The sequence below is a fragment of the Phalacrocorax aristotelis genome, chromosome 1 (assembly GCF_949628215.1).
Source record: "Phalacrocorax aristotelis chromosome 1, bGulAri2.1, whole genome shotgun sequence".
NCBI classification, from domain to species: Eukaryota; Metazoa; Chordata; class Aves; order Suliformes; family Phalacrocoracidae; genus Phalacrocorax; species Phalacrocorax aristotelis.
The window spans coordinates 124,124,403-124,140,197 of NC_134276.1; the positions used below are offsets into that span (position 1 = coordinate 124,124,403).

Genomic DNA, 15,795 nt, shown 5'->3' on the forward strand with positions numbered 1-15,795 from the left:
AAAACAGATAGGTTTTCCTATTAAAGCCACTGCATATCTGTCTCGCATCATAAAACTAAAATAAAAATAATTTTGGATTTTCAAATTCTTACTTCAGCTACAAAATATTACAAACAAGAAAAAAATCCTGTAGTTAACAGTTGAAACTGCCCAATTACAAAACAAGGACTATCAGGTAATCACCAGCCATGCTGCACCCAGCTACAGACTGGCTGTTACATATAGAAGTATCTGTAATGAATTCTACTACGGTATTTTTAAGACACTGGCTAATTAAGCCAACACTGAGGAAAAAATGGGCTGATTTTGCTCACTTGCACCTGTTCTACATTGTGTTCCTCTTTCACTTTTAGTGGAAACACTGCAATTTCAAAATCACTGAGACTAAAGCAAGTCCAGGATCATCTTGGACTGAAACATGAAAGCAACAGCCGCGTCGAGTCCCCAGTACAGGGAGTGTACAAAGAGTGTCCCTAAATCCTGGAACGAAGACGTTGTTCCTAGGCTGAAATACATTTGCAACACAGCCCATTCAGTCTTCCTTCCCAGACCACTGATCATTATGGGGGTTCTATCAACTAGCAAATTTACAGTGACTATCAAATCATTTGATATAGGCCACTGAGGAGTCATCGCATGCAAGCAGCCTTCGGTTGCCTCTGAACATAGCCTGGATTCAAACACACTGACCTGATGAGACACTCTTAATCCTATTGCCTGCCCCAAAGCCCTGCAGTCACATGGGCAGATAAAGAGCTAAATGAGTATCATTCTACTTAATTACTCTTTTTACACTTTTGAAGAGAGCAATGTAAATATAAATCTTTAGTAAATAATGCTTGATCTCACTGGCAAGTAGATTATACTGCAGCCATCTGTTCGCAACTTGAAAAGTTACCAATAAGACTTCCCTGACAAAAAGCAGCAACAGTTTATGCCATCATGATGACTTCAATTTCTTTACTTTTAGGAACAGAAATAAAGCAGTAAAGTTGTAGAATACTGCTGCAGTAGATACAGCCTTATTTAATCCTTAAAAGTTAAACAAATTTACAGTAAATAATGCTGCTAATATCTTGGTCTAAGAAAGTATGTAATACCACATATTTCATAAATGCTGTTAAATCAGAGAGGCACTTACATTGCTCCCAGATTTATATTTAAAAAGAAAAAGAATAATTATTTTCATTGTGAAATAGAAAACATTCACTTATGAATATTTCTTTCACCATGTTTCAAGTCCTTTTCATAGCCATTTTGGACTTAAAACAAGGTTTGACGCTATATTTAAGCTAACCTCTACAACAAACCTGTGGCGTACTGTTCAAGACCTAGCTGAAAGAAAACAAAATGTCATGCATTGATAAAAATATTCTTTGATCAAGAGCATGCAAGCAGGGCCAACGCTTATCTTCTGCTGCTTTTAAACCATGATAAAGTTTCCTCTCTCAGTACACAAAACAATTACAGTAACTATGTCAATTTGGACTGTATCAGTTCATCAGCTTAACCAGACTTGATTTCAAATCCCCGCTATCTTCATTCAAGAATATATTGTCATTATTATTACTTTAAAAATAAACAAAGGTAGTGCAATTATCATGTCCAGTCACCTTTGTGACCAGAGACAATGTAATTTCCAGTCAGCAAACCCATGTCATTCGATTGCAGTGGAGCCAGATAAGTCTCGCTTATCAAAATTTTTCTCCATCAATGCAATGATTGTGGGAACAGGCTGACTGACACCACAAGTTGGATAACATTGTCTCCTTCAAGCAATTGATTGTTTCCTTCCCGAAAGCAACATGAGTGGGTTTGACATACATTGATAGCCTCGGCACTGCAACGGCTTTGTAACCTTCCTTTCCCCACATTAATAGGACGAGTCTGGCCTAGGTACCTTTAGGTAACAGCTAAGTTGCAAAAAAACCAATCACCTCTTTTCATAGTTGGATGCTAATTTGCCTTCCTGTTTTCATTAGCCACTCCCGCATACTTCTTCCCTGACAAACTCCCACTGAGATTTCCCAATGAGGTTAAGTTTGTCTGGCAGGTGATAAAATGAGAATTTTCTTTAAAAAGTAATGAATAATTTGACATTTACCAATATTTTAATAAGTTCTAGTGGCTGACATGGTGGGCACTTACCCAAATCCCCTGTAGCTGTTGAGTCAGCTGTACTCCATCTATCCTGTGCTCCTGCATATGATCAAGTGTTCCACTCCTCTGCCCTGCAGAACTTTTTCAGAAAATACTCTGAGCCTGTGGATGGGGGAAAAGAAACACTCATTATGAAAATTCTTTTTAAAATAGGTCTGGATTTTAGATGGGAAAATTTGACAGGTCTCAGAATACTTTACAAGTCTGTTCATCATCAGACTGAAACCTGAGCAGGATCTTTATGGTGGCTTTTTTCAATCCTCTGCCTCTTTTTCTTGCAGCCTTTTGATCTGCTTCTCTCCACTTGTATGAAGATCTCCAGAGGACCATGTGGAGCAAACAATTAACCTGGAGAAATTATTCTGTCATCAGCTTGTTGAGGGAAAACCTTGTCTGCTTAAAAAGAGGGGTGGGAGGAAGGAGAGAGATGGAAGCACTGAGATAGGATCAGTAACTAAGCTGCAAAGTTATCAATGTCCCATTGTGTGTTGTGAGAAGTGTCTATTTTTTTTCAATTCTGGGCTAAAATCATAGTACTAAACAAAACAAAAGGAAAAAGAGCAACATTTCACGCTGTGATGAAAATGTGATATAGGGGTGTCATCATGAACACAGGTGTCAACAGAATGATAATTACCAACAGGACATCAATGCACACAAAGCCAAATGGACACAAAAGGCAAAGATCAAGCTGCTAGAAACCAGACCTGCTTCATAATATCTACTCCCCTATCTCTGGTATTTGAAGGGGGGTGGGGGGGAAGGGGAGGTGTTTAACTCCCTTTTGTTGCATAGGTTTTTCTTCCTCCTGCCTCCTTTCAGCCCCTCCTTTCAGTTTCTAGTGCAACCATCTACGCCTGGAAGTTTTCATTATGTCTTTGGCCAGGGAAAAAAGTAGTTTATAGGCTTTGGCACCACAGAGAAAGCTTTGAGGTGCCTGGATTTGTTCGGGTTTAGGGCAGTTTTTAGAACTGAAAAGCCCTGCTTCTGCCATGCCTTCACTTCAGCCAGCTCCTCTTAAACATCAAAGTGCTGCAGAGCACACTGTGCACATTCATGGTAACCCGGGCAGGCCCCGAAGAACAGCCATGGCAGAACTGGTAGCGACACGATGCACTGACCACCCCCTCCTCCTCCTCCTCCTCATGGTTCTACTGACACTGACAGTTCTAGCACTGACAGAAGAAAGCAGATTTCCCTTTTAACACTGAAGCACCCTGCAGAGGCACAGGCCTTGATCAAGGAGTTCCTAGAGGAACCCCAGAGGCCTCATGGGTCTGCATGTCTCCTGCCTGTTCTGTTTCTCCAGAGGCAGTGGGATGCTCCCCGCCCTTTCATCCTGAGCTACCCCCAGCCAGTCACCTCCACTCATGGGAGATGAGCACCCTTGTTGCCCAGCGGCACTGCATACAGCTCCAGCAGAACTGAAGATTCGTTTCGCCTTTCTCCTAGTCCTCTCAGTTTGCATGTGCTGCCCCTGCACACACAAGCCTTGTGCTCTGCACCCGGGAATGGGGGAATGGCAGACCCCACCTGGCCACTCCAGACGCAGCAAAGAGCCCAGCACCGACCCTCTGCTCCAGCAGCCAGAGCTTTTGGTGTTCCCAGCAGGAGTTTTGCTTTAGAAAGGATCCAGTGTAAGAGTCATACCTTGAAGTTACCAGGCACCAAAGGGCTCCTTACGTCTGCAAATTCCTAGCCCTTTATTCAGGCACATACTCTATAATATTAATGCTGCTTTGACTGGGTAAGGACTCAAAAACTAAATCCAACCTTATAATATGAATAATGTAATACAGTCTAGACTAGAGCATCCTTGAACTAATAAAAAGATAAACCAAGATATATGCAGCAATGACATTACAGTCTCTTACTTCACGGTCAGTGTTTAGACAGGTTTGATACCTCCTCATACAAATCCACAATGAAATATCTCAGTGTAATATCAGTTTCACAAGCAAGAGTGTTTAAAGCACACTCCACCCTTGAGTGGGTTTCCAAAATAGGAATCTCGATTTATTTTCTTACTTTTTAAAGACACTTATGATATCAGAAGCCATCCATTGCCTTTTGGTCTTCAGATAATTAAAAACATCAAATCATCATAAGCCACTGCATGCAATTTCTCTCTCCATTTCCACTCATGGCAAGTACAGCTTGTGCAACATTTGGGTTTCTTCCCTCCATAGGAATATACACACAGTAAAGTCCTGGCCCAGCATCCCAGCTGTCATCCCATCTTTCTCCTGCTGCAGACTACGTTTTTCATTAAATAAGAGTCAAAGCACTAGGCTGCAGGACAGGTTCTTATAACATGAGACTCACCCAAGAAGCTGGCCATCTCAACAGCTACACACAGAGGAGTGGTGGCTGTACCCCCTCAATCTATTAAAACTCCACAGGCAAGGGACTATGTTCTATCAGTAATTAACTGCTCTTATTTATAGAAAGCAATCAATCAGCAAACCTCTTTACTTAGTAGAAACAGGCACTTCATTGCTATCACACTGTGCTTATAATTGACCTGAAGGATATGCTGCATGCACCCATAAAATCCAAGGTTCTCTTTCAAGTTCTCTATAAATAACAGAGAACTCATTAATTCCCCTGAGATATAATGTGTTATTTATCTACTCTTTACATCTAAAACAAAAAAGAAATCCCTGAATTCGTTAACATGGAAAAACAAAACAAACCTGAGTATTTCACCATTAATCCTTGAATGAATGTGCCCCCAACTATTTGATTCACTAATCTTACATAGTTTATTTGTAAAGAAATTATTTTCACTCTGTGTAATAGTCAATAGTTTTGCAGGCTTTCCAGGATGATTTCAAAGAGTTATTCTGGCCAGAACAAATATGAGACCACAGTGCTATGAATATATCACATAAAGAGCTTCCCAACTCTACCTCATTATGACTAAAAGACATCTTGCTCATTTCCAAATACAAAAATCTGTCTCCATCCCAAAATCCCTCTGCCTGTCTCACTATCTTCTATATTATTTCAGTTCAGACAAGCTGATTCTTCTAAACACTAATTTTAGAGGAGTTTTGGATACAGTCTGATTACAAGTTTTAACATTAGCATCTAAGGAGACTTCTCTTTTCATAAAGACACAATGCATAAGCAAAACCATTTCTCCTCCCCCCTTCTCCAAGTTTTGGAAAGCCCCACTCACCCACAATTTGCAGCTGATATTTACCTGTGGCAGAGAAAGGATAGCTGCAACAGGACCAAAAAACTAAATAGAAGAGAACAAATTCCAAATAAAAGGGCAAATCCAAAGATTATTAAGCAGTCCGTATGCAAGCCAAATTCTACTGCTGATTTGCCAATGATATAACTTCACATTTTTCCATATTTGCGTTTCTCTTAATAAGAATAGACATACAAGGTAATTCATTATTAACCAGAAAATAAAAGGAATTTTTCCTTATGGTTTTATCACTATTATCTTCTTGTATAGAGTTCTGTAGATATCCTAGAATTGATTTTACCAAATTTAAGCCAATATCAGAACTCCACCATTAATATGACTATTAATATTGCTAGCTTTTTTAAGCACAGATGAGAGATAAAGCTATTTCAAAACAAAATTTTCTTCAATTTTATAAGTCACATGAAATTACCATGCTCATTCAAAAGTGAAACGCTTTGCTCTCTTAAGAGGGACGCTGCCTTTCTGGGAATGAGTTCTGAAGGTGCACAGTGATTGCCAGAGGGCCTGTGAAATGAATTCTGCAGCCTAAACGGCCTTCTAAGGGAACAATTCAATGAAAGTGCTTTTCCATTGTTTAGGAACAGAGGAAGCCTAATAAGTGATTAGACAAGTACTTTATCTAGCCATATGCCTTGTCTAGAATATACCCCAACACCAAATGTTTCCAAAAAGTTTGGGGGGGGGGGGGGAATGCTTATAAGCACAACCTCAGCTGACAAAACACAAAGAAGCAAACCTTTCCCACATAATAACCTGACAGAAGTCACTTATATTTGGGATATATATTGGCACATATAGGTTTATATTTGGGGGTGGTCTCATGGACTTCCTCTCTAGACATTACCATCATCCATATACAGCCATTACGTCCCCTCTCACCTGCCTCTTTTCCAACTGGGTTTACACTAGTCCTGTCAGTTCTTCTTACAATGAAAATCTGGAAGCCACCAAACACTTCCCACCCCTTCTCCAGTTGCTTTGTGTTTCTCATACCTTTATTCACCTGCATTTAAAAAACCCCACTCTTTTGCTTTTCTGGTCATTTCTCAGTATTAAGCCCACATTAAGCCCCTTGGTATAAACAACCCACGCTACTACCCAGGTTTCTTTTCTGAAAAATCAGATTTAATTCAGAACCCAGCTAATGTAGATTAGCAATTTATATCATTCTTACTAAACCTAGTTAATGTGTGCTGTAGCCACAAGGAAGAAAAAATTTTCAAAATCAATACTGCTTGAGAAATTCCTCCCCAGTTATAATCAAATATACTCACACAAACACATGCCTTAGAAATTGTCATGGCTATTTACATTATTGGCATCTGGAGAGTGTGCACCAGTTTTAAATAACTAACCAGTATTCAACCTCAGAACCTAGTTCACTTTCTATTTTGCCAAAGCAATTGTAATTTAAATCTCTCTAATGCAAACTGTTAGCAGAACAGGGAGCACAAGTGAGAAGAATGATCATGAAATTATACTTGCACGGAAACATCACACAGTCCCCAAATCCAGTTTATGCAGAATTTTACCAAAGGCAAAAATATGACCCAAACAGGTTGTAAATAACCCTAGCATCAGTTTCATCTGGGTACAGACCACAGAACTGGGATATATAGATCCCTGTTAGTCACATTAGCACACAACACCATACATCAAAGGACCAAGGTGTTTCAGTATTAGCAGAGGTAAACTTGAATGAGAAATGGCTGTGGTAACAAATTGTGACTTGGATTAAAAAAAAAAACAAACCACAAACACACACACAAGACTCCTTCAGCTTCTCTGGCTTTATGGAAACCTGCCTGATTGGTAACAACAAATATTCTCCCAGTGCTTTAGAACACCATTAAAAACAGTTCATTTCTTGCTTTAAATGTTTTCCATTTCATAGTTTGTCTGCTTTTTTGTCTTAGATGTTTAAGCCCCTACTAGCAGAATCCTTTTGGATTATACAGAGAATTTTTGGTTTTCCCCCAATCTAAAAAAAGTAAAAATCACTTTGTTACCACTTGCCATCTTATCTTCAGTCATAGAAAGTTACTGTCCAAACACAATATGCAAAGTTTAAGACCCCCAATTCCAAATATACATACACTTTATTAGCATTAGATGAACCATAAACATTACACACTCCTATCTTTAATGAGATACATTCCTTTTTGAACCCATTCCCACCTCCTCAAAACCACAGTCCCTAGATTATACTTAAAAACCTTCAAGTACTTCAAGCATTTTTCTTCTACTGAGGCCTGCAGATTTTCAGATGAGAAAGACAGGATGTTTTCAGCCTGAAAGCCACATTAATCTTATTCTCTTGCTTTACAGCAGAACCTTTCCTTGTCTCCCTGCACCATTAGCTTCTTCAACTAAATGCAGATGTCACCAGCCTTTCTTTAGCAAAAGGAAATAAGTGTCCCATTAAGTACTTAGAGGAGTGGACAGATTCTCCCATTCAGCTGGTTCCATACACACTTGCTGGGGCTGAACAGCAAACCTTGTATTTCTGAGAAAGGGCCATCACAGAGAGGTTATTTTCCTCTAAGTGGTTTCCTTATTTCATCTGTTCTCAAGTTTAGTGTTAAGTTGCTGAAAGATTACCTCATTCATATGATTGGGAGCCTGTTTGCCTCCAGAGTGTAGGGTGAGTGAGGCAATAATTATTTGTTTGAAAAATACAGGTAGTTTAGCTTGCATTGCAAAGAATTGTGTTTGAATTTGCCATTATTCCAGGGACAAATCCTGAGGCCTTGGCTTCCTTTTCAGAGACTCAGGCCCTGCTCACAATGGCAAAAAAATTGCATGCAGATAGTCCCAGCTGCTGCTCACACTCAGCAAGAGCCCAAAGGGAACTGAAGCAAAGGGGCTGCCTGAGCAAGCACTGCTGCAGACCACACGCACACCCACACCATGGAGCTTCTCCAAGGAGGAAAGAAATTTCTGCATAAGGTAGGATACGAGTTTAATGTACTTTCATACACCAGTGAAGTTCCCCAAGCCAAGTGGGCTCCCCCCTGCCCTTGGTGTAAGAGGGGGTTTCATTTTTGGAGATTGGTATACATTGCACTAGAAGTCTTTTATTTGTGGGATTTGGGGTTTTTTTAGAGCTACTTTTGTTTAAGGAAAAAAGTAAGCAAGTTCACAGCTAGTGCAAAGGCAGAGCTCCCTATATTTATTCACGCCACAGACATGTTTCTAAGACCACTTTCCATGAGCTTTTTCCTAGGTAAATACAGCTTCTGTTCTGGTTACTAGGACAATTTTCTATAATTTAATGTGAGACTAAAACTTCAAAACAGTAAGACCATTAGGTGACAGGAAACTCTAATCAAGGAGAAAGAGTGACAGAGATGAGAAAGATTTTTCCACAGAAGAGCCGTGACCTGTTTCTCCTGGGTTGTACCTGCTATCAGAATACAAAAGCAGCAAACTGCCCCTAGGAAAAAAAACAAAAGCACACTACACCACCTCTGTGAACTGGATTTAAGATGCACATTCACTATTTTGCAGAAGGAAAGTTCAACAGGATCAATATGCCATCAGGATAAAAGAAGAGTATAAACTGTCCTGAGAGTTGGTCAGAATTTTCTTAACTGTCAGCCAGGGAATTAAAAACAGAGCAGGAGGCATATTAAAACTGTGCTTTTATAAGCTTAATCAGTAGGCTGGAAAATGAGTTTCACAAAGAGATAATGAGCTCCCAAATCATAATTTGCCAATTTCACTGGTCTTCAGATCATTCACAAGCATCCAGCACAAGAACACTTTTCTGCCCCAGGCCCCCACCAGGAAGAGACATGTGCCAGAACAGGCTCCACCTACACAAGGAGAAGTTACCAGTTCAATGGCTGCATGACCTAAAAAGGTTACAAATTTGGATCCACTCAAGGTGGATATTTCATGGTCGCTATCAAAGCTGAGAAGGAAAGTGTTTTCATGCCCTTTTGAATAAACATTTTGCTTCCTCTCTTGCGCGTCTTCACAGAGATAGCAAAGGGCTAATCATAATAGTCTATCACAAAATTGGTTGTGCTGCCACCTCTGTGGCTTTACAAACCCCACTGTCACTGTCCTCATTACCCTCCCCCCCGCCAGCAACTATTAGGGCATTTATCCAGTACATGGGAGAGCAGACTGAAGATCAAGGGAGCACATCTCCCCTTGGGGACTGCTCCATTAGGCCAAAGGACAAAATCTATTCCCTGGTCAGTGACAACATTTTTTGTCCCCACCAACTCACACTGAACTGTTTCTTCAAAAACTCTAATATCAGTTATGGCAAATGAAATAATAATTCAGTTTAGCATATGCTCTAGATCAGTGCCTAAAGCACTGTCCCAAGAAACATGACAATATTGAAATAAAGGCCTTGGACTACAGGGGCATTAAACCTGGGTCTTCAGCATCTTAGTCAAGTAGCCAGATCACTGGACTAACAGAGAGAAGCTACTACAGAGAGAGGTTTCTACCAGGGCATCCAAAATTTGTTACATATTACATCACAAGAGTGACACAACAGAAGTTAAAAAAATGGTCTTTCATTCAAGTTTACATTTGATTTCTTTTATGACAGCACACAAAAGCAATATACACATCTACATTCTTGCCACAGTGAATCAGGCTTGGCTCCCCCTCCCACCCTGTATCACCAATCCAGAAATGTCCTATGCTGACAGGACTGACTGGATTCTTTCAGAAGGAGAAAGGTTGGAATCTGAGGGAACAGTCCCGCCATTTAGCACCTCTATGCATGGTGTTCTTTTCATTCCTCTAGGTATCTTATTTAGAGTTTATATTGATATGTACAAAATTCAATGTTAACCCCTTCTCACTTGTTTCACCCTTTAGTGTTTTCATCTTATTTGGTTGCACCTTGCCCTTGTCAGCAAGTTAGACTGACTGGATACTAACTGATGTTCTGTTACCTCACTTCTTTACTGTGTAGTAGGTAGAATTTTCTCTTGTTAAGAGTTATCCTCATCCCAGGACCTGGTTGCATTCACAGTGAGCTATTTTGTTTGTCAGGGCAAAATTCAATTAAAAAAAGTTGTTTATCTTTAGGAGTTATTTATCTTCTGCTAGGGAGTAATTAACAAATGGTATAGGTTGGGGGCTGTTTTTTGTTTTCATTTAGTGTTGCACTCAAAAGTTCATTATCACTTAAAAAACGCCTCTAGCAAAAGGAACAGACTTATAAGGTTGGGGGGTCTGGACTTTGCATATACCCTTCCTTTTATCCATTCTGTCACATCTCTGCCGATGTCAGACATTCTTTAAGTTGCTCATTTCAGGGGAGAATAAGGATGAGGACCCTTGCCTTAGTAGCTGGGAAAATAAGACCAGAGATTGAAGACTACATGACTGGGGGGAAAAAAACAAACCTGCAACAACTCCGGTTACTCAGAGTCTTCCTTGTATTTTCTGAATACGCATTTATAATAGCACAGTTTATCACACACAAGAAAGCCTGCTCCAAGTTCTGCATCAAGAGAACTCAAGCTGTAGCTTTCTTCCTTTGTTAATTAGCTGAACATGCCCACCCCAAGATCTTGGCAGATGTGTCTGAATTGGTATGACTACTTCCCCTCTTTGAACTGCCATTCTCCGAAATATTTTTATTTTGTTCCGTCTTTGCTGTTACATTCTGAGTGACTGCAAAGAAACATCTCAGGACTGAAGTTGAAAACATACTGGTGGTACAGCATTAGAGATCTTGATTTTTGTCTTTTCCTCCATGCAAAACCAGTGCAAAGAGCTACGAAGTTGAAGTTCTGATCTTCACGCTCATTTTCTGGAGAAGACATGGAGGAAATGAATGCTTGCAGATCTTCATTGCTCTGAACCTCATAGAAGGATACTGTAGGCTAAATATCAGGATTGCCTTTTAAGTACAATAGCAAAAGACCAAAGTAAAAGCTACTATACTGCATGAAAACATAGCAAAAAACCATTGTGATTAGAGCTATTTCTTTTAAATAATCCATAAAATCAAAAAAAATGAGAAAAATGTATCCTCTCAAGAATTACAGCTCCATTTGATCTGTCTCTTCCCTCACTATTAAGTACACTGCATTATTTATTCATTCAAGTGCTTTAATCCAGATAACCTCTCAGAAGTCATTCGATTTAAAAGAATGCAGTGTTGAATGTAGCGGTAACAGATCACAGCAATTTGCAGCCCACAGCGATGTACAGCAGCACAAAAACTAGCTGTACTGAGGACATATTACAGGGTTACAGCCGAGAAAGTCATTCTATGGAGTGAAAAGGAGATTTTTTTTTTTTTTTAATAAATAAATAAATACTGATGCGAGAGGCAGCCCTCCCCTTTATGCTCGACCTTGGGACCCACGCCAACCACACTGCACCACCAACCATAGTTTGAAGGCTTATTCGCAAGACAAGACACTGTTTAACTTAGGCACATTTCAAGCATGCAGCCCTGCCTGTGGGGAGCCAGGCTGCAGCAGCAGGGGACCCCAAGCATTTTTGAAAGCCTGTCCAAGAATCAGGTAAATACATGGCCAGTTAACATGGACAAAGCACCACTACTCTGTTGTGGCTACACAATTTGCACAAGTGTTGTGATGCTTTTGAGTGCAGAGCAGCGGTTGCTGACACAGTGCGGGGCTGACCACACACTCTCACTTTCATTACCAGCCACACAAGGATAACAATTCTTCCCAGAACAAGGCTTTTTAGGTAAACTCTTGGATTTGTGAGGTGCCTGGACACTACAATAAAGAGTAATACTATATTCCTTATAAAACATATCTGAGTTAAACTATGCATGTTGTCATAAAGTGCACAAAGAATGCTATGTCCTCAAGTAACATGTCAGAAGCAGTGAGGTGACACACATTGTTTGAAATTATTTTGACAGGCTGAAATACAGTCAATGACAGGCTATTTCAACAAGATTGTTTTTAAATCTATTTGGCTTAAAGAAATATCGTCAGGTTAAGTGTTCTTGCTGCATTTTTCAAGCTATTTTTAGCATTATTCAAAACAAATTTAAATAAAAAATAAGTGTTGGTAAACCCATGCTCAGCAGAAGTTTTATTTCTTTCTCGACATGTTCTCACATTGTGGCTGGAGAGTCTCTTCTACTTTATTGTGTCTGAAGGTACCTATTCTTTTCTCTCCACTTTTTTGAGCAGTGAAAATAAAATCAGATAAAAAGGGACAAAAACATTAATATATTGGTCATCGAGAATATTTCAAGTAAAACATTAAATAAATCATTAAAACAACATCAGGGTTTGGGGTTTTTTTCTAACTTAATGCATCTGAAAGATTTTTTCAGAACCTGAATTCAATCGCAAATTTTGAACTTCATTTCCATTTCAAACCAGGGTGCTAGAGAAAATGAAATCATTTTCCTAAAATAAGGTTGGGGTTTTTTTTCCTCCTGTGAAATGGAGAAATCCATTTCTCAGCCAGCTGGCTCCACTAGATCTCTCTCTGAAATCAAGCCACTAAGAGATATAAAAACTTGTAAGTAACGTGAAAGGGAATACATTGAAGACTCCAGCTAAATTAGAATACAGACAGATTTAAAATTAGAACAGAGAAAAGAATGTATGAATAACCAAGGGTCACAAAACAGAAGTAGGAAGAACTTTAGCAGTGTTATTCCTGAACAAAACAATTACAGCTTCAAGAACGTCCCTGTAACAAAGGAGAGTTGCAGACCTATGATGAACATAAAAGAAATACTGGAGACAGCTAGAAAGCTCCTGTCAGAGCTACAGAGACTGAAGATCATGTTTTAGAAAATACATCAGACACCTGTATAAAAACTCTCTAAAATAAAACTTTAGCCTTGTGTAATAAATATTTTTATACATTTATATTATTTATACATTAGACATAATTTATAGAATATTTTATACAATATTATATATTGTATATAATATATGTTCCAGTTATAAATATATATTTTTATACATTGATATTATTCTTCCCTCAACAGGACCTGGGTACAAACTCTGAGAGTCACATAAAAGATAAAGAATCACTCTTTTGATGTCAAAATAGGTGTTAGATCATGGTAACAACATTACCAATAGCAAAAAAAAGGGAATCCAGAGAAAAGAGATGAAAAATCTTGCTAAGATAAAGTGCAACTCTAATCACTAATGATTATAATAGTCTCCGAACAAATGCATCAGCATGTGATCTTGTGTCTCTTAAGACAGTACGTTCAAAGACTAAAGCTATAACTGTAGTTTAAACTAGTGCAGAGGAAGGAAGATCATAAACAAGGCCTGCTGTTCTTACACTTCATGCAAGAAAACACTTTTTCCACAGTCTAAATAATTTTCAGCTTTACTTCCAAACAAGAATAATTACTATTGCTTTTTATTATATGCAAAAGCTCCTCTATCTAGATGAAGGCTTGCTACTTGCAATATAAATACTTTTGGGAAAACAATTGTTCTTTGGAGAGTATACTGCCTAGTTTAATACCAAACACTGTAAGCAGGGGAAAAAAAATAATATATGGAAGGAATATGCAACATTATGCACAATTTTAAAACAAACCACACCACAAGCCACTTAAATTCATTGCTTCTTAAATAGATATCAACCTTTCCAATTCTCTTTCAGCTTTGTATTTCTCTAAGTAGAGCTTTAGCTGAAAGAAAAAAAAAGAGCTTTATCTAGTTAAAGCTCTCTATATAAAAATGTATGGATTATTAGATACTGTTTCTATTGTAGTAATGCTACATTTGTGCCAGCAACTGCATAAACTCCAAGATGATAGTATCAATCCCAAAGACTTTGTAATTATATTTGCAGTACACAAGAACATGGCGGTACAGACAGGACAGCCAGTAAAACAATGAGACCCCACTAGGCAGCATGAGGAGTTGTGACCTTTGGCTGTGGTTCCTTAGGCCCCTCTCTTGAGGCAGCAGCAGAAATAAGCCAATTTCCTCTCTTCCCCAGCCCTAGCCCCAGCCCCAGTGTCTTGCTCCCAGCTTTCCTGTGCTCTTCCTTGTTGTGCTGATGCATCTCTTCCGGGAGAAGAAAAACCTCTTGGACAATGAGCAGTCCAGCCAAGATTTGTGCAGGCCTTAAGGCAAAGGAGAGTTAATAGGGAGAGGAACAGGGAAGCAGATTAAGAGACATTTGCTAGGATTTCTTCCCTGGCATGAGAGAAAGCAAAAGGACGAAGACACTTTTTGAAGATTTACCCAGGACACATCGCTGGTTACAATGAGAAGACAACATTCTCAGTACTGAATGAGGAAGGAGCTACAAAAGCTAAAGCCATGAAGGACCTTGGCAGGGAGCACAGACAGAAATCAGTGCAAAAGAAAGCAGCAGCAAGTCCATAAAGAAACAGGCAACACTCTACCCCCAGCCTAGCACTGCCAGCTAAAACCACGCTTTTAGCAACCTAGAGGAATACAAGCAGCGTATGAACGCACTCAGCAAGCCTACAGAAAGTGATGCAGCCCCCAGCTCTGGAACAAGACACTGAGCACAAGGAGAACAGTCTTATCTGCTTGCACGGCTAGGAAAGGCTTAAGAGAGTTCACAGAAGGGATCTGCAGTACTTACACACTGCCTGGAGATAATCACATAACTCAGATCAATGCACCTGGGTATGTATAAAAATGTTTGGAAGTAGTTACTCCCAGAATTCACTTATTTCTGCTGATACTCCTGTTGGTTCTTTACACACAGTAAATCAAAGCATTTAATCACTTTATTTCAAAAATCTACATTAATTAGCACCAGACAAGAACTCTCAGCTAGAAAATACCTCAACTGCTCATATGGGGCTTAGACAAGGTTCCATAATGGTGTTACTCAGGAAAAAACCTATGAACTATGCACAACAAGAGAAGAACAAATCTGACTATCAGCATAAATAGCTGGATCTGATTTATAAACCATAACTCTGCAAGGAGAGCTGACCTTGCGGGCAGATTCTTTTACAATGAAGATGTTTGTTCCAAGGATATGAAATACCATGCAATTAATGATGCAGACAGGTTTAGCTTTCAATAACAGTTTCATGTGAGTTCATATATTGACTTAAGTTAGCATGGTATATTTATTTATTAAGAACTGCTGGAGCTAAAATACACCTATAGGAGTAATAATTAGGCCACACAATTTTTGCATACCCTAAAGAAAAAGGCCTACCAACCAACATAGCACTTCAGGCCACTCAAGTTTTGTGCCTATTTATGCTAGGGAAAATTTAGGCAGAGACTCAGGTGAGACTTCAGTCTAATTCTGTGCATGTATATGCATTCATGAGCTCCTAGTAACTAGCTGATGAAGCAGACTTGGTGGCTCTACTAGATTAGAGTACCTTATATTTAGACAGTATTTCATCACCTGTACCTTTAAGTTCTTTATCTGGGAGAAAAGTCCTCTGAGCTTAG

The 15,795-nt window shown here is 39.2% G+C and overlaps 1 protein-coding gene across 1 annotated transcript in view; it reads right to left on the reverse strand.

The window, feature by feature from the left end:
- Positions 1-15,795, reverse strand: part of ZPLD1 (zona pellucida like domain containing 1) — a 100,437-nt gene that overhangs the window by 38,656 nt on the left and 45,986 nt on the right. Inside the window, exon 2 of the mRNA XM_075104595.1 lies at positions 2,149-2,262. The gene's annotated coding sequence lies outside the window, so the exon portion shown is untranslated. The remainder of the gene's footprint in view (positions 1-2,148; positions 2,263-15,795) is intronic.